Source organism: Nanorana parkeri, unplaced genomic scaffold (assembly GCF_000935625.1).
Source record: "Nanorana parkeri isolate BGI_ZX_2015 unplaced genomic scaffold, ASM93562v1 scaffold456, whole genome shotgun sequence".
Taxonomy (NCBI): Eukaryota; Metazoa; Chordata; class Amphibia; order Anura; family Dicroglossidae; genus Nanorana; species Nanorana parkeri.
Genome location: NW_017306724.1, coordinates 201,997 through 226,769, shown reverse-complemented (window position 1 = coordinate 226,769; position 24,773 = coordinate 201,997). Strand labels below are relative to the sequence as shown.

Genomic DNA, 24,773 nt, shown 5'->3' with positions numbered 1-24,773 from the left:
GGAGCAGGAGAAGATTTCAATTTATTCAGTAGAAGTGTATAAAAAACCAAACAATGAACTTCTCTTATTTCCTTCATTTTAGTTTAGTTCATTTTTGTTATTTATTATTATCGTTGTTTTTATTATTATTATTATTATTATTACTATAATTATTATCCCCCTATATAATAGCAAAGGCACACTGACAGGTCCTCTCTATGGAGACATTAGGGGTCTCCAAGACCTCCAAAGACGGGAGGCGGCGGCACTCGTGGGGGGAGGGGGGGCATGAGACAAAATCGCGCCATACAACCGATCGGCGGCTACAGAGCCGCTGATCGGTTGTATGTGAAACAGCCGTTAAAGGCTGTAAAAACGAGCGGGTCTTTCCTGGCCGTGTGCACACTAGGGGGCGCGCGCGAGCAGGAAAAAAATGCCGTCTGCAGACGGCAACTCGCTGATGCGAGTCCGCCGTCCGTCCGTTTTTTCTTAACGGGCGGACGGCAGGAGGTTAACCTTTGCATACGGAAAGGATTCTTCACAGTTAGAACTGTGAAAGTGTGGAATAGACTCTCCCAGGAGCTTGTTCTAGATCAGATAACTGAATTAAAAAACATCTGTGATGCATTCCTAGATGCACAGAATATTACTGGATATTGAGTTATTATAGGTATATGAGGCACCAGAGATTGTTGATCCAGGGAATATCCGATTGCCTTATGGGATCAGGAAGGAATTTTTTTTCCCCTGGTGGAGCAAATTGAACCGTGCTTTATAGGAGGGGTGCCTTCCTCTGGATCAACAATGGGTAATTGTGGGCATAGTGTTCTGTTTAGGCTTTTCTTCTTCTTCTTTTCATCTCTCTGTAGGTTGAACTCGATGGACTTGTGTCTTTTTTCAACCTGACTCACTATGTAACTCTCTGCCCGTGCTGCCCTCTTGTCAATTACATTGTTCCCACTTCTCTCTGTGGACTGCAGAACGCATGCCCCTCTAGCCCTAAGGTGCTGCTCCTCCTAGATGCAGTATGCTGGGAAAGCGTTGTCACCCTAGGACAGGTAGTGTGTTACTGGCAGATGAAAATAAAAGGCATATCTAAGGGCGGGTAAGCTGCAATGTGTATCTTTTTTGTTCTTGGGTTTAGATTCACTTTAAAGTTTCTGCGTATGCTGGTCTCCTTCTTCCGAAATAGAGAGTGTTAGGTGCGAGCGATCAGTTCCCGTCTTCGGCCAGGAGATGTCAGTCTGTTCTGCCGCAATACTCGGAGCCCCGGGACAATGAGCTCCAAATTATTCAGTGACAGGTCTTACGAAGGTTGCTCTCCTACTGTACAAGTGTACGAGCCATCGGAATCACACCAGCGGGGTGGCGGTGGATGAGGTGAACCGCTCTATGTACAGTTGCACCGAACGTGTTGTACATGTGGATATGGGGCGCAGGTCGAAATCACACGGGTCACAGCGGAGGCCGCCAGTAGCGGCTCATACAGCTTGGCTGCCAATGACAGGACTGCCTTTTATTACTGCACTTAGGTAAAATATTCCATAGAGTTCACTTCCCCGAGCGATGCGACCATGACAATCGTCAGAGTTTCATGCATACCCTTCAAGGGCATTTCTTAAAGTGGACCTGTCATAATAAAATCCTAACACGAGAAGCAAAATCTCTATACCCCTAGTGGACCCGAACAATTTGTACATTTCCAATATGGTCCTGTTGTTTCGTTGGTGATAACTTTATCATTACTTAAAGGAGAACTATGAGGCGAATGAAAATCACTCATCCTCATAGTTCTAGCCGACCTGTGACAATGAGACTGTCACACATCGGCTCAATAGATCGGGAAGTGGGCAAACACATACCGTCGCTCGCTCACTTCTCGATCCTGTCCCTGCCGAGAGCCGAGACGGTCACTCACGGCTCCCTGCAGGGATTCCCCCCATCCCCTGTCCGATCCGAAAATGACACCAAAATTATGTTTTTTTGTACAAAGCATGGCAACGTTATTTTGTTCAAAGTTTTTTTTTTTTTTAAAAGTGGCACTAAAAAAAAAATGTATATAAAAATGAACTGCGCCAATAAGCAAGCTGAGAGCTACAAGGCACTGGATTGTACACCCACTGTGTGTGTCTATGCGAAAAAAGTGAATAATAAGCTCGAAACATTCCGTTATTCACTAAAAAAAAATTATTAATGTACCAGATGTAAAAAAAATGTAAAACGTTTAAATATTAGTGGCTAGAAAAATAGAAATTAAAAAAAATCAACAGGGAAAACAAAAGTTAGGGGAAGAAAGTGAAGAAAGAGTTAATTCAGGCTGCTGAGGCTAAAATAAGGGTTAACTTAGGGTCAATATAAACTTCGAGGAACTACTATAAATCTGCTGGCTTACAGGGAGTTACGTGCAAGTAGGTGTATACCTCCCTCTGGATCTCTCTCTTTTTCTTTAAAATTTACTGATTATTTTCTTTGCAATCTATAGGCAAAAAGATGTAAAAAAAAAAAAAAAGAGAGAATATTTGTTTTCTGTTTTGAATGCTGCTAGTTTGAAAGAGTAGTTTTATTGTTTTTTTGTTTTTTTGATAGCATCTCCTGTTTAAAATGGCACTTAAATGTTGTAAATTGCACAAAGCATTTCAAAGTAATTTGCAAAGGAGAACAAAAGGCTTTTGTTTTCAATTTTGCACATTTTCTTCGACACTGAAAAATGTAACAAACAAAATAAATTAAAATGATAAAAAACATTATTGGTTAAAAAAAATATGGAAATAAAAAAAAAAAACAGAAAAATAATAGCTAAAAAGAGAAGGGGAGGAAGGAGTTAATGAGGGGTTAGCTAGGGCGCAATAAAGGGTTGAATAGGAATACTTTTTTAGAGAAAAACAAAATGTACGTTCATTTATTTATTCCAGGTATTTATAGAGCACCAACAATTTATACAGTACTTTATATACTGCACATTCACATCACAGTCCCTCCCCTCCAGGGAGGTCCCTATTGCACATGCATAGAGGGCCAATTTAGACCGGGGCCAATCAACCTTCCAGCATGTCTTTGAAGTGTGGGAGGAAACCGCAGTACCCGGAGGAAACACACGCAAGCACAGGGAGAAGATGCAAACTCCATGCAGATAGTGTCCCTACCGATGTAATATACAGATAAAAGATAACTTATTTGATCTACATATAATTGAAATAGTAAATACAATTAAACAAAACATGAACTCGTAAAAGGGAATTTATTAAAACTGGAGAGATACCTGAGAGATACATCGGCAGAGGGAGAATGACGGGAGGGGGAGAGGAGGAAGACCTGAGAGATACATCGGCAGAGGGAGAATGACGGGAGGGGGAGAGGAGGAAGACCTGAGAGATACATCGGCAGAGGGAGAATGACGGGAGGGGGAGAGGAGGAAGACCTGAGAGATACATCGGCAGAGGGAGAATGACGGGAGGGGGAGAGGAGGAAGACCTGAGAGATACATCGGCAGAGGGAGAATGACGGGAGGGGGAGAGGAGGAAGACCTGAGAGATACATCGGCAGAGGGAGAATGACGGGAGGGGGAGAGGAGGAAGACCTGAGAGATACATCGGCAGAGGGAGAATGACGGGAGGGGGAGAGGAGGAAGACCTGAGAGATACATCGGCAGAGGGAGAATGACGGGAGGGGGAGAGGAGGAAGACCTGAGAGATACATCGGCAGAGGGAGAATGACGGGAGGGGGAGAGGAGGAAGACCTGAGAGATACATCGGCAGAGGGAGAATGACGGGAGGGGGAGAGGAGGAAGACCTGAGAGATACATCGGCAGAGGGAGAATGACGGGAGGGGGAGAGGAGGAAGACCTGAGAGATACATCGGCAGAGGGAGAATGACGGGAGGGGGAGAGGAGGAAGACCTGAGAGATACATCGGCAGAGGGAGAATGACGGGAGGGGGAGAGGAGGAAGACCTGAGAGATACATCGGCAGAGGGAGAATGACGGGAGGGGGAGAGGAGGAAGACCTGAGAGATACATCGGCAGAGGGAGAATGACGGGAGGGGGAGAGGAGGAAGACCTGAGAGATACATCGGCAGAGGGAGAATGACGGGAGGGGGAGAGGAGGAAGACCTGAGAGATACATCGGCAGAGGGAGAATGACGGGAGGGGGAGAGGAGGAAGACCTGAGAGATACATCGGCAGAGGGAGAATGACGGGAGGGGGAGAGGAGGAAGACCTGAGAGATACATCGGCAGAGGGAGAATGACGGGAGGGGGAGAGGAGGAAGACCTGAGAGATACATCGGCAGAGGGAGAATGACGGGAGGGGGAGAGGAGGAAGACCTGAGAGATACATCGGCAGAGGGAGAATGACGGGAGGGGGAGAGGAGGAAGACCTGAGAGATACATCGGCAGAGGGAGAATGACGGGAGGGGGAGAGGAGGAAGACCTGAGAGATACATCGGCAGAGGGAGAATGACGGTAGGGGGAGAGGAGGAAGACCTGAGAGACACATCGACAGAGGGAGAATGGCGGTAGGGGGAGAGGAGAAAGACCTGAGAGATAGACCTGAGGCTGGCAGATCACGGCTGGCTCCACCCAGCTGTCATTTGCGGGGCCTTCGGCAGGCCGTTCGCCCCGCTTCGGCTGTCACTTCGGCTCAGTCGAGCCGATGCATATGGGTTCGGCTCAGGTGAGCCGCTTGGCCGCCTTTGGCTGCTGTACGGGCTATGAACCGAAGGGCTCCGGCGGCCGAAGAGAGCCGAAGGATCAGCCGAAGCTACGACTGCATTCTTCGGCTCCTTCGTGATTAACCCTATTAGTTTTCATCACAACAGTAGAGGTAACAAGTGAAACCTGTTCCGTCAATGACCGGCAAAGATCATCCCTCGCATTGGGAAGATATTCTCTCCTTTCCTGTTTAGTCTCTGGAACCGGAAGTGAGGTGAAATCTCCCTAGCTGGGGCATAGACAGTAAAAACCGGACAGAAGCTCTAACCCTTCCCAAATCTATCCGAAACTTAAAACCCTTCATGGTGAAAGGTAAAACAAACCTAAACGCCTGAACCCAGATTTACAACTTTGACACATGTTAGTAAACTACACAAATCTTTGTCATGACTTGTATCCAGGCGAATTGTACCTTCAGGACAATTTGGGCCTCCATTTGGTCCTTGATGAACAGGCCAAAATTGGCTTAGTGGGTGCCGCCGTCGGCACCCTTCACTCCGGCATCCCTCAATCAGCTGATCAAAGGAGCCAGCTGGAAAATCTTCGAATGAAAAGAGCCGGCCGCCATCAATGAAGACAGCGGAAGATTCCTCGATCAGCACTCCTAAGAGTTGATGGAGGAATCTGTTATATTTTCTTTGTTCGGCCTGCAGGTTGAATGAAGAAAATATTACAGTGTATGGCCAGCTTTGACCCCATCTAGGTAGCTGGATTACACAATTGTCTTGTCCTCCCAGTCAATACATTACGTATCAATAATCAATTTGTATGAGTGCTTCAAATGATGAAAAAGTTGGTCTTCCGGGGACAAAAATCCCAATGCGGTTCACAGAATTTGTGCTTCCTCAGGAGGCCCTCCTCCCAGGTATTAACTGCTAAACCGTCTTTATTAAACAGTGTGAGCTCATGGTATGTAATGAGGTATATATTGTGTATGGACCCCACATACATTTTCATGGTAACACCAAATAAAAGATGAACCCGGGGTGTCGGCATTAGTACCCCCACATGGTGGACATAGGGACATATACGTCAAGGCAAAGGTACAGAGCCCACAGCTCCTGATCTAATCTGTATGACATAATACAAAGCAGTAAAGACCACTTCATATATCTATATACATAAATCTTCCACTCCCGGGTTTTAAGGGGAATGGTCAATGCATAAATGACCCCCTTACATTGGATGGTAGCACAACCTAAGCACAGACACTATGTTTCAGGAATAGATTTGGTGCCCTTCCCAGGTATAGGCTTCATATCAAAGTATGATCATGTAAGAGTGGGGGTCGGGTCGGGAGTACTTCCCTAGGTCCGGGACCTGGCGGGCCCAGTTCCACCTGATGTGGATGGGTCTACCTGGTCTCGTCATGGGCTAGGAAGACAGGGAGCCTGCGGGGTCGAGCCCCTCTTGGAGTGGTGCCCTGGGGGTGCCTGAGTAGCACTATGAGTTTGGGACCCCACTGTATAATCAGCATGCTGGGCATGACACCACTTGCTTCTTCTGAACATCGCCTCTTGTGCTAGACCTTTTGGCTAAGACCAGGGAAAATTGTTTGTACTGGGCACTAGGGCCTAGCTATTGTCCAGCACATCGGCGCCCATTTATTTTTCTCGCTTATCTGTGCACATTAACTTTTTTATGTGTGCCTTTTCACTTCACAGGATGGAGGGTGTGGGTCTTCGGGCCTACCCTGAAGTCTAGGGGGAAGATAAGTGGCCATCAGGCTCCTTACTCACCTGAACCCAGGGGTCTCCCTTCGGGAGAGCCCCAAACCTAGTACCCAGTGGTCAGCTTTGACTGACCACAAGGAATGGGTCCACCTGGTTTCATCTAGGTGGACCTGAGTGCCTTGCCCCTGCAAAGAGCCTTGAGGGCCCAAGGGGTCAGGGAAGGGCCCTATTTCTTTGGGAAATGGACCGCTTGAAAAACCCTAGTGCACTTTTTTTTGTGTGCATTCACATGCACTTTTTTGGTTCACTTTGGTGTTTAGTTTTTGCACGCATACCGCGGGGTTAAAAAAAAAAAGGACCTGAATTTAACTTTGTATCCGCCTCTTGTATGGCATGGCTCAGACTGGCAGAGGGAGAAGCAGCACAAGGAGCCAAACATTTGTACTGCAGTGTTCATGTGTCCTTCCATTCATTGTACAGCAATGACTTGTATAGAGGGCTGACGTTCATCCTTCCACCAATCAGCTGTTAGAAAGGGCCGATAGACAGCTGAGACTTGGATCTTCTGATGTCTTCCAGCATGGCCCGGCCCGGTTCCTGTCTGGACACTTTTCTGGCTTTTTCCCCCCCGCAGTGGTCCAGATTAGGTGCGAGCGATCAGTTCCCGTGTTCGGCCAGGAGATGTCAGTCTGTTCTGCCGCAATGCTCGGAGCCGCGGGACAGTGAGCTCCAAATTCTTCAGGTCTTATGAAGATTGTTCTCCTACTGTACAGCTGTGTCAGAGCATCAGGTGACCCGCTCTATGTACAGTTGCACTGAACGCGTTGCTCATGTGGATAGGGGACGCAGGTCAAAGCTGACGCGGTCTCGGCTGGCCCGATGCCGCGAGCGGCTCGTCCTCTCTGGCTGCCAATGATGTGACTGCCTTTTATTACTGTACTTCATTACCCCAGAAAATACAACCATACTCATTTTTTTTATACAATAATATACATTTATTAATCATTAATTATATTATTTTTTAAATGTAAAGGCCCTCCTGTAATTCCTTGTACAACAGTGCAAGGAATAGAAAATAGCACCGCAAGCCAATCAATTCATGAACTGGTTAAGAGCATGCTGTTGGGAGGAGAGAACAGAGTGACAGATGTGTAGAGTGTAATAGAATTGTATTATGATCATGTCCAGTGGTTGGTCATGTTGGGGGTGTAGTGTTCTATGTATAGTGTGTAATAGAATTGTATTATAATCATGTCCAGTGGTCGGCCATGTTGGGGGTGTAGTGTTCTATGTATAGAGTGTAATAGAATTGTATTACGATCATGTCCAGTGATCGGTCATGTTGGGGGTGTAGTGTTCTATGTATAGAGTGTAATAGAATTGTATTATGATCATGTCCAGTGGTCAGCCATGTTGGAGGTTGTAGTGTTCTATTTATAGCGCATCATAGAATTGTATTATGATCATGTCCAGTGGTCAGCCATGTTGGAGGTTGTAGTGTTCTATTTATAGCGCATCATAGAATTGTATTATGATCATGTCCAGTGGTCAGCCATGTTGGAGGTTGTAGTGTTCTATTTATAGCGCATCATAGAATTGTATTATGATCATGTCCAGTGGTCAGCCATGTTGGAGGTTGTAGTGTTCTATTTATAGCGCATCATAGAATTGTATTATGATCATGTCCAGTGGTCAGCCATGTTGGAGGTTGTAGTGTTCTATTTATAGCGCATCATAGAATTGTATTATGATCATGTCCAGTGGTCAGCCATGTTGGAGGTTGTAGTGTTCTATTTATAGCGCATCATAGAATTGTATTATGATCATGTCCAGTGGTCAGCCATGTTGGAGGTTGTAGTGTTCTATTTATAGCGCATCATAGAATTGTATTATGATCATGTCCAGTGGTCAGCCATGTTGGAGGTTGTAGTGTTCTATTTATAGCGCATCATAGAATTGTATTATGATCATGTCCAGTGGTCAGCCATGTTGGAGGTTGTAGTGTTCTATTTATAGCGCATCATAGAATTGTATTATGATCATGTCCAGTGGTCAGCCATGTTGGAGGTTGTAGTGTTCTATTTATAGCGCATCATAGAATTGTATTATGATCATGTCCAGTGGTCAGCCATGTTGGAGGTTGTAGTGTTCTATTTATAGCGCATCATAGAATTGTATTATGATCATGTCCAGTGGTCAGCCATGTTGGAGGTTGTAGTGTTCTATTTATAGCGCATCATAGAATTGTATTATGATCATGTCCAGTGGTCAGCCATGTTGGAGGTTGTAGTGTTCTATTTATAGCGCATCATAGAATTGTATTATAATCATCTCCAGTGGTGGGTCATGTTGGGGGTGTAGTGTTCTATGTATAGAGTGTAATAGAATTGTATTATGATGGTGTCCAGTGGTTGGCCATGTTGGGGGTGTAGTGTTCTATGTCTAGAGTGTCATAGAATTGTATTATGATCATGTCCAGTGGTCAGCCATGTTGGAGGTGTAGTATTCTATGTATAGAGTGTAATAGAATTGTATTATGGTCATGTCCAGTGGTGGGTCATGTTGGAGGTGTAGTATTCTATGTATAGAGTGTAATAGAATTGTATTATGGTCATGTCCAGTGGTGGGTCATGTTGGGGGTGTAGTGTTCTATGTATAGAGTGTCATAGAATTGTATTATGATCATCTCCAGTGGTCAGCCATGTTGGAGGTGTAGTATTCTATGTATAGAGTGTAATAGAATTGTATTATGATCATCTCCAGTGGTCAGCCATGTTGGGGGTGTAGGGTTCTATGCATTCAGTCTAATCAAATTTTTACATTATTATCTGGAGATGAGGAGGGTCAGAGAGCAAGGTGAGCTTTCCAGTAGCAGGTTTATTAAGCTTTCATATATAGGACATCATAGATTCATAGATTCATCATATGTTCAGTTTGAATTGAGCTGGTTTGTGACAGGATGGCTTTAGAACTTCAGTCTACCTAGAACTAATTACGTTTTAGGTAACGTTTGGTGTACTGAGTCACCTGACAGCTTCTTACATCTCTTGGGGATTCCAGTCATAAAATCTCTCTACTGCGGTTCTCGGCTCTTTTCCTCCCCACATTTATGTCTCAGGTGTTTCCTTTTTCCCCCTTGGAACATTCTCACTATTTCTGTTGCATTCCCTCCAATGAAAAATAAAATAGCTCAACAGGTAGGATAGGAGCTTGTCATAACAGTTGTGTGCATGCAAAGCTGGGAACTCAAGCACAGAGATTATAAAAGATCTGCCTGGCATATACTGTGTTTACCCGAAAATAAGACACTGTCTTATATTTTTTTTGGCTCAAAAAAACACACTAGGTCTTATTTTCGGGGGATGTCTTATTTTTATTTGTTTTTAATTTATAACAATCCAAAGTTAATGCAAGTCCAAATTAAATAATCCAAAATGGCAAAGTTAAGAATAGGGTGATCAGGGCAATCAGGGGTGCCGTACCTTTCCAAGAGCAATTTGGTAACCAGAAAAAGCGAAGCGCGCTTTCACCATCGATTCCTCACAGGCGGAGTGCATTTGGTATCACTCCGCCTGTGACAGGAGTCGGCGCTACAGAAGAAACATCAGTTTATGCGGCTCTGCTCCCTGTGCTGCCGCCTCGCTTCCTCTAGTGCTGGCTTCATTAGCACCGCTGATTCTCTCCCGCGGCTCTTCAGGTTCCCACTTATGCCACCACCGGCCCTGGGAATGGTCACAACTAGGTCTTATTTTCGGGGTAGGTCTTATATTTTAGCAATTCCCAAAAATAGTACTAGGTCCTATTTTCGGGGTAGGTCTTATTTTCAGGGAAACAGGGTAGCTGAGTGGATGCCATTTATATGGCACTAGCACCCCTAGATGGCGCTGATGAGTATAGGAAATTCCAATACTGGACAGTGCCTTCTAGGGGAGCTAGTCCCGTGCGAACATCATTTGTCCAATGAACCCCATAGAGTCCCCAAGAGCTATTTGAAACCTATATGTGATTTTAAACATAAGAGTACACTGTTACAATACATATATGGGAGCTGGTTTAACAGCCAAGGGATCTGTAATTCTGTCCAGCCATTTTGAGATTTACACAGCTTTGCCACACAGCAGAGCCAGGTCAATGACCTCACTTTTCTACTTCTTGGTCAACTCTCTGTCCCCAGCTTGTGAAGATTGATGAGGACATATCTTTCCTTTTTCCTCTTTCTGTCAGCATGTTAATATATGTGCAGACCCTGAGTCCTAACCCTCCCTTCTCCCAGGCTGGGTTCTATTGTACAACATATTGCATGAGTCTGATTTCATGCATTTATATTCGTTGTATTTAAAAATACTTTCATGATTTTCAATGGTAAATGGTGTTTGTATTCATCTGTGCCTAAAGTTTAACCTATAAATTCTGCAACATCGCCATAAAATGGTCATGTTACTTAGTGGGTGGAGTGGCCCTTTAAGCACACAGTTTAATCTTTTGGAACTGTTGTACTGGAACATGTGCAGTTTTTTTTAACAGAGTTCTTTACTTTGAATTGGCCAGAAATAAAACCTCTGTATAGATTTCGGAGGCACGGTACCTTTTTGCACCCAAATCCCTCTGTCATTCTTTCCTCATTGCTTTGAATTCTGACTCAGAATTGCCTGGGTAGAAAAAAGTCACACCCAGGATTTCTTGCAGTGTTATGATCTGGGGTTAGTTCAGTTGGTCAGGTCCAGGTTCATGTTATGTCCCCAAAAATGAGGCCAGATACCGACCTGAAGATACTGAATGATCAGGTTTTTCCATCAATGGATTTCTTTCTTGAATATTGAGCATATTCCAAGATGACAATGTCAGGATTCATCGGGCTCAGATTGTGAACGAGTGGTTCAGGGAGCATGAGACATCATTGTCACACATGGATTGGCCACCACAGAGTCCAGACCTTAACCCCATTGAGAACCTTTGGATGTGCTAGAGAAGACTTCAAGATGACAATGTCAGGATTCATCGGGCTCAGATTGTGAAAGAGTGGCTCAGGGAGCATGAAACATCATTGTCACACATGGATTGGCCACCACAGAGTCCAGACCTTAACCCCATTGAGAATCTTTGGGATGTGCTGGAGAAGACTTTACGCAGTGCTCCGACTCTGCCATCATCACTACAAGATCTTGGTGAAAAATGAATGCAACTCAGGATGGAAATAATTGTTGTGACATTGCATAAGCTTATCGAAACGATGCCACGGCGAATGCGTGTCGTAATCAAATCTAAAGGCGGTCCAACAAAATGTTAGAGTGGGTGAATTTCTTTTTTTGCCCAGTCAGTGTATTTGCATTGTTGATAAATTTAAAGCCCAACTCCAGCCAAAACATTGTATTTTGTATTGAGCAGATTGAGGGATAGAGCTCCTGTCAGCCTTTTATTGGTTTCTATTTTCCAATAAGAAGCATAACCCTAGGGCAGGGGTAGCCAAACTCTGGCACTCCAGCTGTGGTGAAACTACAAATCCCATGTTGCATCTCTCTCCTGGAGTCATGTCTGTGGCTGTGAGAATCTTGCAATGCCTCATGGGATTTGTAGTTCCAGCTGGACTGCCGGAGTTTGGCTACCCCTGCCCTAGGGAGATTCTTCCTCACAATGGTTTCACCATACAGGAAGTTCTTATACTTCTCCACTCAATCCAAGTTTTGAGCGGACATATACTTAAAGAAAGCAGCCCTCGGGCTTCAGTCCAGTGAGCTTTCCGGGTCTGTATTGATGTCATAAGTCTGCTGCATGAGGAAGATGTTCCTCGTGGTCTCCAAACGTTGCTTACCGTTGGGGACAATAAAGTGCCCTGTCTCCTCATCTTAACACGGCGTGCTTGGTGATTTCTTGGATTGGGACTTAAATTGTGGTGGTCCCATCCACCATTTTACCATAGCACCATTTTATGATTGAGTCTGAGGATAAGAGAAAAAAAACGAAACATAAAAAATAAAATAGGGATGGACAGCACAGAAAAAAAAGGAATGGCGTGAAAGATATAAACCAAACCATTAAGGGAGTAGTAAAGTCCCAGCATATCCTCTCTTGTTATGACATCAGCATTGTAATAGGAATACATACTGGAGATGCAATCAAAGCTTAGTTGAAAAAATCCCTTTCATGTAGTGAGTGCCGCCTTCCGTCTGCCCATCACTTCCAACAACTTCCTGGATTCCCAGTGTGCTTTGTGTCTCTTTCCCTGCTACTTGATGTGATACATTCTCAGTTTCTCGCTAATACATATCCCATCATGCATTGCTTCCAGCAAACAATGATAATGTTACATTGTTCAGTCGTTGAGTTGTAGTTCAGAAGGCAGGCTTACTTAGAGTGATCACACAAGGAAGAGCATATTCACAAGGTTGATTGAACTGGTGTCAGTGTATTGAGGAAGATGACAATAGTCACTCGCACTACATGATATTAAAGTCAATGCTGTTTATTGACTTTAACTTGACTTATTAGCTAAGGAGATGTTTGTTATCTCAGTCAATAAACAGCATTGACTTTAATATCATGGAGTGCGAGTGACTACTTTCATCTATCTACATTTCACGGAGGCATCCGTTGTCACCACCGCACCCACCCAGTTGGATTTGGGTTTTTGTCCGGTCAGGAGTGCGATGGGACAGGTGTATTGAGGAAGTCCATCCTATGGGTATCTTCAATTAGTAAGTTCACAAACTTCTAGATGGACATGGTTATTAGGAGTGGGACAGAATGCAATTCAGATAGAAATACAGATCTATATTTATTTTTTGACCATAGAGAGTCTTTAACTCTTAGACTCCACTCTACATTTGCATTGTTTTGCTGGCCTGAGTATGCACCAAACCAGACTACTGTCTGCAAGTGTACCAAGGGCCACACAGTAAGTGGCCCCCGGGCCATAGGTTGGGTACAAGGGCACTAGAGTATAGCCATGTCATATCATCAACATAAAATAAATAATACATAGACTAAAACAACAATGAACTCCTTTTCCAGGATTTGCATGTGTTCTTCATTTCTGTACGAAACAGATCGCTTCTCCTCCAGGTCCTCATTCCAGTCCGTGTCACTTGCAGTCATTGATATAAATAGAGCGTTGCCAGTGACCCCATTTGACTCGAGGATGAAGGAGGCAGAGCTGCCGCGTCCTAAATCTGCACAGAAACAGAGACATGCAGAATATTGCCCGTACATATCCGCCGCCATCACGTGTAAATCAAACTCTTTCATTCCTGTGATTTTACACATTGTCGTTGTTTTGCTTTGCTTAATTATGTGAGAATATAACCCCTTAGTAACCACAGAATATAGATTTACACCCTCACTTGTAGTCCATCCCCATCCTGGGGCATAGAACTATATCCCCATGTTGTCTTAGCACTTTAAAGTACCATTTATCAAAACTGGAGCAGACAAAATCTGGAGCAGTTTCTCATGGCAACCAATCAGCTTTTCTCTTCAGTTTTAGATTTGAAAATAAAAGAGAGAAGCGGATTGGTTGCCATGGGGAACTGCTCCAGATTTTGTGTGCTCCAGTTTTGATAAATCCCCCTCACTTTGTGCTTGCTGAAACAAGTGCTGAAGTGTGCACATTTATGCACATTGTAAACTCAATGTCATGCCCATCTTTTCCTTACTTTTAGGAGGGAGAGCAATGGACCACTACACAGTGTACAAACTGTCCCATAGCTGCTACGGCGGATACAGTTTTATCTCTAATGCAACGTTTATACTCCATTCAATGCTCCTTCCAATGTCTCTGCTGTGCACTCATTCCGTTCCTTCCAATGTCCCTCCTCTGTAGCACCCACTCTGCTCCTTCCTTTATCCTTCTGCAATCCAACTACTTCTAGTGTCCCTTCTTTGCATCCACTCTGACTTTTTCCAGTGTCCTTCTTTTGCATCTAATGTGACCCTTCCTTCCAGTGTCCTTCTGCATCCTGACTACTTCTAGTGTCCTTCCTATGCACCTACTCTGCTCCTATGTACCTACTCTGCTCCTTCCAATGTCCCTCCTCTGCATCCACTCTGCCCTTTTCCAGTGTCCTTCTTCTGCACCTACTCTGCTGCTTCCAGTGTTCTTTTGCACCCATTCTTCTTACAGTGCCCTCCTCTACACCCACTTTTTCCAGTGGTCTTGCAGAGTCTCTCCTTTACAACCAGTCTATTTCTTCCAGTGCCCTTCCTCTGCACCCTTTTTGTGTTTTCCAGTGTCTCTTCTCTATACCCACTGTGCTTTTTCCTAATTTTTGTGTCCTTTTTTTGTATGCACTCCGATTATCTTTGTGTCCCTCCTCTACACCCACTCTGCTCCCTTCAATGCCCTTCCAGTGTCCTTCTATTGCACCCACTCTGTTTCTTCCAGTGTCCCTCATCTGCACTAACTCTGCTCCTTGCAGTATCCCTCCTTTTTTTGCTATTTCATTGTACTCCTCTGCATTTTCTGTACTCCTTCCCTGTCCCACCTCTGTGTCCACTTTGCTTCTTCTAGAGTCCATTTTCTGTGCTTTCTCTGTATCTTACAATTCTTCTTCTGTGGTTGCCCTGTACCTTCCAGAGTTGCTCTCATGTGCTTTCTTTCTACTTTCCACAGTCCCTCTTCTGTGCTTGCTTTATACCTTCAGTGGCCATTCTTGTGTGGTTGCTCTGTATCTTCCACAGTCATTCTTCTGTGGTTGCTCTATACCTTTCACAGTCACTCTTCTGTGGTTGCTCTACACCTTCCACAGTCACTCTTCTGTGGTTGCTCTATACCTTCCACAGTCACTCTTCTGTGGTTGCTCTACACCTTCCACAGTCACTCTTCTGTGGTTGCTCTACACCTTCCACAGTCACTCTTCTGTGGTTGCTCTGTACCTTTCACAGTCACTCTTCTGTGGTTGCTCTATACCTTCAGTGGTCATTCTTCTGTGGTTGCTCTATACCTTCCACAGTCCATCTTCTTTGGTTGCTCTATACCTTCCACAGTCCATCTTCTGTGATTGCTCTGTATGGTTCACAATCCCTTTTCTGTGGTTGCTCTATAACTTTCACAGTCCTTCTTCTGTGCTTGTTCTATACTTTTCACAGTCCTTCCGTGCTTGTTCTATACTTTTCATAGTCCTTCTTCCGTGGTTGCTCTATACCTTTCACAGTCCCTCTCTTCTATGGTTGATGTGTACCTTTCACAGTCCCTCTTCTGGGGTTGTTCTATACCTTTCACAGTCCCTCTCTTCTATGGTTGATGTATACCTTTCACAGTCCCTCTTCTGGGGTTGTTCTATACCTTTCACAGTCCCTCTCTTCTATGGTTGATGTATACCTTTCACAGTCCCTCTTATGGGGTTGTTCTATACCTTTCACAGTCCCTCTCTTCTATGGTTGATGTTAGGGATGCACAGATACTTTTCGAGTACCAGTGCAGATACTTGGCATTTTCAGGAGAACTACCAGGGTTGCAGCGGTTGCAGCTGGGACCTGGCTCTGGCACTCCACCACTGTCCTGAAATCATTAGTCGATATTGTTTTAGAAAAACTGTCACATGACTGTCACAAACTTTTGAATTTTTCTCTAGTCTAGTCCTGGAGCTCAAAAGTATCGGTACATGTACTCGTACTTGTACCGAGTACTGTACTTGGTATCTGTGCAACCCTAGTTGATGTATACCTTTCACAGTCCCTCTTTTGTGGTTGTTCTGTACCCTCCACGGTCACTCTTCTGTAGTTGATCTCTACCTTTCACAATTTCTCCTTTGTGATCTCTATCTTCCATCTTCAATCTCTTATATGCTTGCCCATTACCTCTTCTCAGGTTCCTCTCCACCTTCCACAGTCTCTTTTCTCTGGTTACTCTGCACCTTCCACAGTTCCTCTTCTTTGGTTCATTGGTTCTCGCACAGTCCCTCTTCTGCATTTGCTCTGCTCTTTCTATAGTACTTCTACTCCCACTTTGTTTGTTCCGGTACAGTATCTCCCTGTTGTTCTATGAAGGTTCTTACATCATCACAGCTGTTTTAAACTGCATTTCCACATTTGCAAACAAATTTGAGAACCCCCCCACTATATGTGTATCTTCAATACCAAATCATTATCTGCTCTCCTCCTGTCAGTGCCCCTTCTCTTCGTCAACATCTGTTCATGCTATTACTCACAAATGATTCCCATTCACTCTATGCTCAGTCTATTACACATCACTATAGATGGATCCCTACTCTGCTAATTACATGGTACTGAGCGTTAAAATTGACACCCTACTCTTCTGTATACAATGCGCTTGCTATACTACGCACTGTTCTTTACAATAGATACTCCAAGCTGCTCTTCTGTATACAATGTGCTGTACATTATATACTCCACAATGCTCTGCTGTATACAATGTGTCATAAAGTGTATACCCAACACGCTATTAATTTACAGTACATACACTGTTCTTAATCTGATATACAGTACATACTGCTGACTATTCTCCTCCTTCCTAGTCACCTGCATGAGATGATGACAATAGTCACCCCTTTACCACAATGGGCGCATCTTGCCAGTGTGATTTAAAACCTTTCCTAGGTGGTCACATATTCCCAACTCTTGGATAAAAGTCACTTGTCTGATTTTTCCTGGGACAGGTCTTCACACATACCCCCCCTGCACCATCATTAGGTGTTCTCTCAACTTGTGATGCAAATTAGACCTCAAAAGACAAACCATTGGTTGTCTTGCATATTGTATATTTAGTTCATTACATATTGTACATCTTGGATATTGGTTTAAATCTGTGTTGTATATTGTTTGCCCGCCGTACTTAGCTTGTCATTTATTACCTTTTACCAGTGTATATTTTGGCGGCTTTACATTTCGAACTATGGAGTAGTGTTTGCATTGGGCATTAAGGTTACCATTAGTCCTTATTTTCGCAGGGACAATACTGTGTATTGGCTCTGCTGTATATAGTAGTTTGGTTGCACTCTATAATGTGTATTGGCTGTACTGTATATAGTAGTTTGGTTGCACTCTATACTGTGTATTGGCTGTGCTGTATATAGTAGTTTGGTTGCACTCTATACTGTGTGTATTGGCTGTGTTGTATATAGTAGTTTGGTTGCACTCTATACTGTGTATTGGCTGTGCTGTATATAGTAGTTTGGGTGCATTCTATAATTCTGGGGTTGTTCTATACCTTTCACAGTCCCTCTCTTCTATGGTTGATGTATACCTTTCACAGTCCCTCTTCTGGGGTTGTTCTATACCTTTCACAGTCCCTCTCTTCTATGGTTGATGTATACCTTTCACAGTCCCTCTTCTGGGGTTGTTCTATACCTTTCACAGTCCCTCTCTTCTATGGTTGATGTATACCTTTCACAGTCCCTCTTCTGGGGTTGTTCTATACCTTTCACAGTCCCTCTCTTCTATGGTTGATGTATACCTTTCACAGTCCCTCTTCTGGGGTTGTTCTATACCTTTCACAGTCCCTCTCTTCTATGGTTGATGTATACCTTTCACAGTCCCTCTTCTGGGGTTGTTCTATACCTTTCACAGTCCCTCTCTTCTATGGTTGATGTATACCTTTCACAGTCCCTCTTCTGGGGTTGTTCTATACCTTTCACAGTCCCTCTCTTCTATGGTTGATGTATACCTTTCACAGTCCCTCTTCTGGGGTTGTTCTATACCTTTCACAGTCCCTCTCTTCTATGGTTGATGTATACCTTTCACAGTCCCTCTTCTGGGGTTGTTCTATACCTTTCACAGTCCCTCTCTTCTATGGTTGATGTATACCTTTCACAGTCCCTCTTCTGGGGTTGTTCTATACCTTTCACAGTCCCTCTCTTCTATGGTTGATGTATACCTTTCACAGTCCCTCTTCTGGGGTTGTTCTATACCTTTCACAGTCCCTCTCTTCTATGGTTGATGTATACCTTTCACAGTCCCTCTTCTGGGGTTGTTCTATACCTTTCACAGTCCCTCTCTTCTATGGTTGATGTATACCTTTCACAGTCCCTCTTCTGGGGTTGTTCTATACCTTTCACAGTCCCTCTCTTCTATGGTTGATGTATACCTTTCACAGTCCCTCTTCTGGGGTTGTTCTATACCTTTCACAGTCCCTCTCTTCTATGGTTGATGTATACCTTTCACAGTCCCTCTTCTGGGGTTGTTCTATACCTTTCACAGTCCCTCTCTTCTATGGTTGATGTATACCTTTCACAGTCCCTCTTATGGGGTTGTTCTATACCTTTCACAGTCCCTCTCTTCTATGGTTGATGTTAGGGATGCACAGATACTTTTCGAGTACCAGTGCAGATACTTGGCATTTTCAGGAGAACTACCAGGGTTGCAGCGGTTGCAGCTGGGACCTGGCTCTGGCACTCCACCACTGTCCTGAAATCATTAGTCGATATTGTTTTAGAAAAACTGTCACATGACTGTCACAAACTTTTGAATTTTTCTCTAGTCTAGTCCTGGAGCTCAAAAGTATCGGTACATGTACTCGTACTTGTACCGAGTACTGTACTTGGTATCTGTGCAACCCTAGTTGATGTATACCTTTCACAGTCCCTCTTTTGTGGTTGTTCTGTACCCTCCACGGTCACTCTTCTGTAGTTGATCTCTACCTTTCACAATTTCTCCTTTGTGATCTCTATCTTCCATCTTCAATCTCTTATATGCTTGCCCATTACCTCTTCTCAGGTTCCTCTCCACCTTCCACAGTCTCTTTTCTCTGGTTACTCTGCACCTTCCACAGTTCCTCTTCTTTGGTTCATTGGTTCTCGCACAGTCCCTCTTCTGCATTTGCTCTGCTCTTTCTATAGTACTTCTACTCCCACTTTGTTTGTTCCGGTACAGTATCTCCCTGTTGTTCTATGAAGGTTCTTACATCATCACAGCTGTTTTAAACTGCATTTCCACATTTGCAAACAAATTTGAGAACCCCCCCACTATATGTGTATCTTCAATACCAAATCATTATCTGCTCTCCTCCTGTCAGTGCCCCTTCTCTTCGTCAACATCTGTTCATGCTATTACTCACAAATGATTCCCATTCACTCTATGCTCAGTCTATTACACATCACTATAGATGGATCCCTACTCTGCTAATTACATGGTACTGAGCGTTAAAATTGACACCCTACTCTTCTGTATACAATGCGCTTGCTATACTACGCACTGTTCTTTACAATAGATACTCCAAGCTGCTCTTCTGTATACAATGTGCTGTACATTATATACTCCACAATGCTCTGCTGTATACAATGTGTCATAAAGTGTATACCCAACACGCTATTAATTTACAGTACATACACTGTTCTTAATCTGATATACAGTACATACTGCTGACTATTCTCCTCCTTCCTAGTCACCTGCATGAGATGATGACAATAGTCACCCCTTTACCACAATGGGCGCATCTTGCCAGTGTGATTTAAAACCTTTCCTAGGTGGTCACATATTCCCAACTCTTGGATAAAAGTCACTTGTCTGATTTTTCCTGGGACAGGTCTTCACACATACCCCCCCTGCACCATCATTAGGTGTTCTCTCAACTTGTGATGCAAATTAGACCTCAAAAGACAAACCATTGGTTGTCTTGCATATTGTATATTTAGTTCATTACATATTGTACATCTTGGATATTGGTTTAAATCTGTGTTGTATATTGTTTGCCCGCCGTACTTAGCTTGTCATTTATTACCTTTTACCAGTGTATATTTTGGCGGCTTTACATTTCGAACTATGGAGTAGTGTTTGCATTGGGCATTAAGGTTACCATTAGTCCTTATTTTCGCAGGGACAATACTGTGTATTGGCTCTGCTGTATATAGTAGTTTGGTTGCACTCTATAATGTGTATTGGCTGTACTGTATATAGTAGTTTGGTTGCACTCTATACTGTGTATTGGCTGTGCTGTATATAGTAGTTTGGTTGCACTCTATACTGTGTGTATTGGCTGTGTTGTATATAGTAGTTTGGTTGCACTCTATACTGTGTATTGGCTGTGCTGTATATAGTAGTTTGGGTGCATTCTATAATGTATATTGACTGTACTGTATATAGTAGTTTGGTTGCACTCTATACTGTGTATTGCCTGTGCTGTATATAGTAGTTTGGTTGCACTCTATACTGTGTATTGGCTCATTGGCTCTGCTGTACATAGTAGTTTGGTTGCACTCTATACTGTGTATTGGCTGTGCTGTATATAGTAGTTTGGTTGCACTCTAAACTGTGTATTGGCTGTTCTGCATATAGTAGTTTGGTTGCACTCTATAATGTGTATTGGCTGTACTGTATACAGTAGATTGGTTGCACTCTATACTGTGTATTGGCTGTACTGTATACAGTAGATTGGTTGCTCTCTATACTGTGTATTGGCTGTACTGTGTACAGTAGATTGGTTGCACTCTATACTGTGTATTGGCTGTACTGTATACAGTAGATTGGTTGCTCTCTATACTGTGTATTGGCTGTACTGTGTACAGTAGATTGGTTGCACTCTATACTGTGTATTGGTTTATTTGAACATTATAGACTGGTTGAATTTCAAGCTGTTCTCATTGTGTACTATATATTGATTTTGTTTTATTTTGTATACTGGTAGCACAATACAGTTGCAATTTATAGTGTATAATGGTTGCATATCATAGCTGTATTGCTTCATAGCATATATACATAGATGTCTTTGGGTACCGACGTTTACTTTATATTCAATGTATTGTTGTATATCTGTTATTTATGGTGTATTTATGCACTTCATTTTGCTTGCTTTCTGTATTTTATGAGGGCTGCACCGCCTGTGCGTTTTGTGCATTGTCTGCTGTATAATAATTGCATTTTTGTCACAACGCATATTGTTCTCTTTGCATACTGTCTATTGTTACAATGTACTCTATATTTTGGAATCTATGAATATTAAATGCATTGTGTACTGTATACTAGGTGCACTGTATGCTATAAATTACTTTAGGTTTACACTACATAATCTTTGTATTTTGCATTGGTTGTTCTCTAGATTGTATGCTCTATATTATACACTACAGAATTATAGAGCAGCAGTCTAAGTCCACCTTAAAGTACAATTGTGGACAGCCCATAAATATTTACTTCTTATTATCGTGCAGTAAATGAGTATTAAAATAGGCTCTCATTGACCTCTGTAGCTGCAGTCACTGTGCAGTAATGCATCCTAAACCTTTCTAATGGAAGTGGTAAAGTCGTAAAGGTCAGATCTCAGCACTCTGCTCTCATCCCTTTCATCTGCTCCTGATCTTTGATTACACTAGAGCAGGGGTAGCAAACCTCCGGCCCTCCAGCTGTGGTGAAACTACAAATCCCATGATGCATCTCTCTTCGGGAGTCATGTCTGTGGCTGTGAGAATCTTGCAATGCCTCATGGGATTTGTAGTTCCACCACAGCTGGAGGGCCGGAGGTTTGCTACCCCTGCACTAAAGATTAGAAGGCTGCCAGGCTGCCATGTAACTGCATGGAGGAGAAACTGAGGTATGGAGAGAAAGTGAAAGTTCAACCAAAAAGCTTCTGCTGCATTTTGAGAATGATGTTTTCCACAGTGTCTGCAGCTACAGAGGTCCCTGGAGGTTTGTTTTAAAGTGTATTTCCTGCTTGTTAAGAATATGTAAATGTTTGACTGTCCATAGTCTGGCAACACAGTTCCACTGTAAGGTTCACTGTGTCCTTTGCACCAATACATCAGAAATTTCACCAACACACCAATGGATGATATCCAAAACAAAGCGTTGTTTATTCACGCATATTGTCACATCAAAAATGCATTTTTGATGTGACAATATGCGTGAATAAACAACGCTTTATTTTGGACATCATCCATTGGTGTGCTGGTGACATTACTGATGTACGCTGTGAGCGCACATCCCCAGTCGCTTGAGCACCCACCTTTCAGCACAAGAGGCATTCGGCAAGGAGTGCGGCAGTTATTTTCCAGTTATGTCGGAAATTTGCACCAATACAACACGAAGGATCAAAACCTTACTTGGTTTGCATACCGCAGGTGGAAAAACTGCACGTGTTGCCCAGAATAACCAGTCAGATTCCTTGTTTAATTTCCATAGTGCATGCCCAGCCAAAGTTGTTTTGTTAGCGTCGGATAGCATTGGGAACGGCTGGAACTTAATTTATTGCCTTCAAAAATATATCAAAGAGGTGCTGGGGCTTTAACACCTATTCACATCAAAACAAGGACAGACCATAGTTATTGGATGAGCTGACTCGCTCTGGTAAGGCTGTTCACGTAGAACTAGGCTATCCTTCAGTGGATACCCAGAAATCATGTACTGTACATACAACATATGCACCACACCAAATGGTGAAAGAGTCCAAAGTTGCTTTAATGGTTCATAAAAGGATCACATAAAACATGCAACATGTTTCAGGGGCTTTAGTAAATATTTGGCACAGATTATATCATTGTAAGCCCCCTATCACACTCAGGCACAAACGTGCGCGCTTTGATGTGCGTTCATGACACACAGAAACACAGAATGTGCTTGTGCTGCCATTACTAACTAATGGCACCCCAAATGCAGCCGAACAACCACATCAGTGTTCAGCACGTTTGCTAGAATTTTCTACATGCACTACTTTCCCTCTGTTGGTGCGTGTCCTGGAAGTCATTGAAATCAATAGGGAAGCATGCCAGATGCAGGAAACAAATGCCAGTGAACATTGCGTCACCACGCTGCCTATTCCTGCTACGCTCAGGTGTGAACGTGGGCTAAAAGGCCGCAGCAAAACCTCTGTCTTATCCAAGTTCAGGGTGTCAGCAAGACAGGAAGTGAGGGGAAATCTCTCCACTGCAAAAAGGGTCAAATCTGGTCTGAACATTCGATAACACCATCAGGGACTTGACGAACCTCATTCGAAATTTCATTTGATTTTCAATTTTGAAATGAATGGAGATTCCCGGGAAAAAATTAATGGTCACTGTTAGAAATTAATTAATTGATAAAAAATTTCCATCCTGCTTCTTTGACTTTTTAACTCATTGCAACCCCGTAAATTCTAACTCTGTATACCGAACTTGAGAAAAATAAGGTTTTGGCTATAGACACACTTTAAGATCAATGACTCGTATTGTCACAGTTAACACTGCCATCTGCTGCAGAGAGAGTTATGTGGGGTATACGCGGTTAGAATTTCAAAGGAGCTAAATCAAATTTGGTTCGTTCGTTGGACTTTCTAATCACTGACGGGGTCAAATTGATAATTAATTTCACCGCAGTGATGAAAAAATTTGCAGTGGCATGTTGGAAGTTTTCTCAATCGAATTAAAATCGACAGTGAATGTGTTTGTTTGTTCGGTAAACTCCATTCATTCCAAAACCAAATGTTAAATAAAAACGAAAATCAAATGAAATTTCGACCAACAATGCTCAGGCCTCTGATGCTATTATCGAACGCTCCGGATTTTTTGTACGAATGTTCATGCCAAAACCTACCCATGTATACCCTACTTTGGGCCTATCAAAGTTTTGCTATGGGGCACTATGATTAGTAGTTACGACCCCGCTTGGGTACATAGTTCATGATTGACATATTTATCCCCTTCCTCCAATAAAAAGGGCCATTTCACAGTTCAACCACCTCATTATGCTGTGGCTCTTTACAGCCCTTGTAAATACTTGTAAATATAACTTTGTTGTTCCTTTTCCAGCCCAACTACTTCCAGATATCCCCTCCAACAGGTAGCTTAAGTCATTGGGCCTCTAGAACATGTCTCAGGCTGAAGCAGGGCCCAAGTGAAGATATACTCTAATTATAGCCTATCTCCGGGCAAACTAAAAAAATACCCTTGCAGCAAATCTACCCCGGCACTGCAAGGGTTAAGTGCTCATTTATACCAGGGGGCCACAGTAAAGCACTTTTACTTACCTGACCCCTGCTCATCCTGGTGGTCAGCATTTACCTCTCTCCCCTTCACTCCAGCTGGATGAATGTTCCTTGGCATCCTCACATCTAATGCAAGTCTATGACATCAGTGGTCCTTAGACTGCCGGTGCAAAGGGCAGAAAAGGCTGCTGGGACTGGTCAAGCAGCCCAGAGGGATCTGGTGGGAGCAAGGATCAGGTATGTAAACCAGCTTTTACCTGTCTCCTAGACTTAAAGAGTAAGCTAACCGTTGCAGTGCAGGGGTAGCCCCACTGTAATCGTAGTTCTTGGTTTACCCAGAGATAGGCTTTAGACAACCTGCCCAGGCAGAGCTCAGGAGGAGAGAGAACCCACTGGAAAGGTGACCCAAAAATGTATCATCTTCCTAGACTGTACCTCTGGACAAGCTCCTCGGGGGTTGGTTGAGTCAGATAAATATTCATAATTTAGGGATTGCCTTTCCCGCTCTGATCACTAGAACCGCCTATACAGTAAAAGGCAGAAGCTATCAACCCACTGAACTAAGCCCTTGTTCACACC

General features: G+C 43.4%; 1 protein-coding gene across 2 annotated transcripts in view; it reads left to right on the top strand.

The window, feature by feature from the left end:
- The window catches only part of VAX2 (ventral anterior homeobox 2), a 101,357-nt gene that overhangs the window by 31,748 nt on the left and 44,836 nt on the right, over positions 1 to 24,773 (top strand). The gene's annotated exons all lie outside the window — the stretch shown is intronic.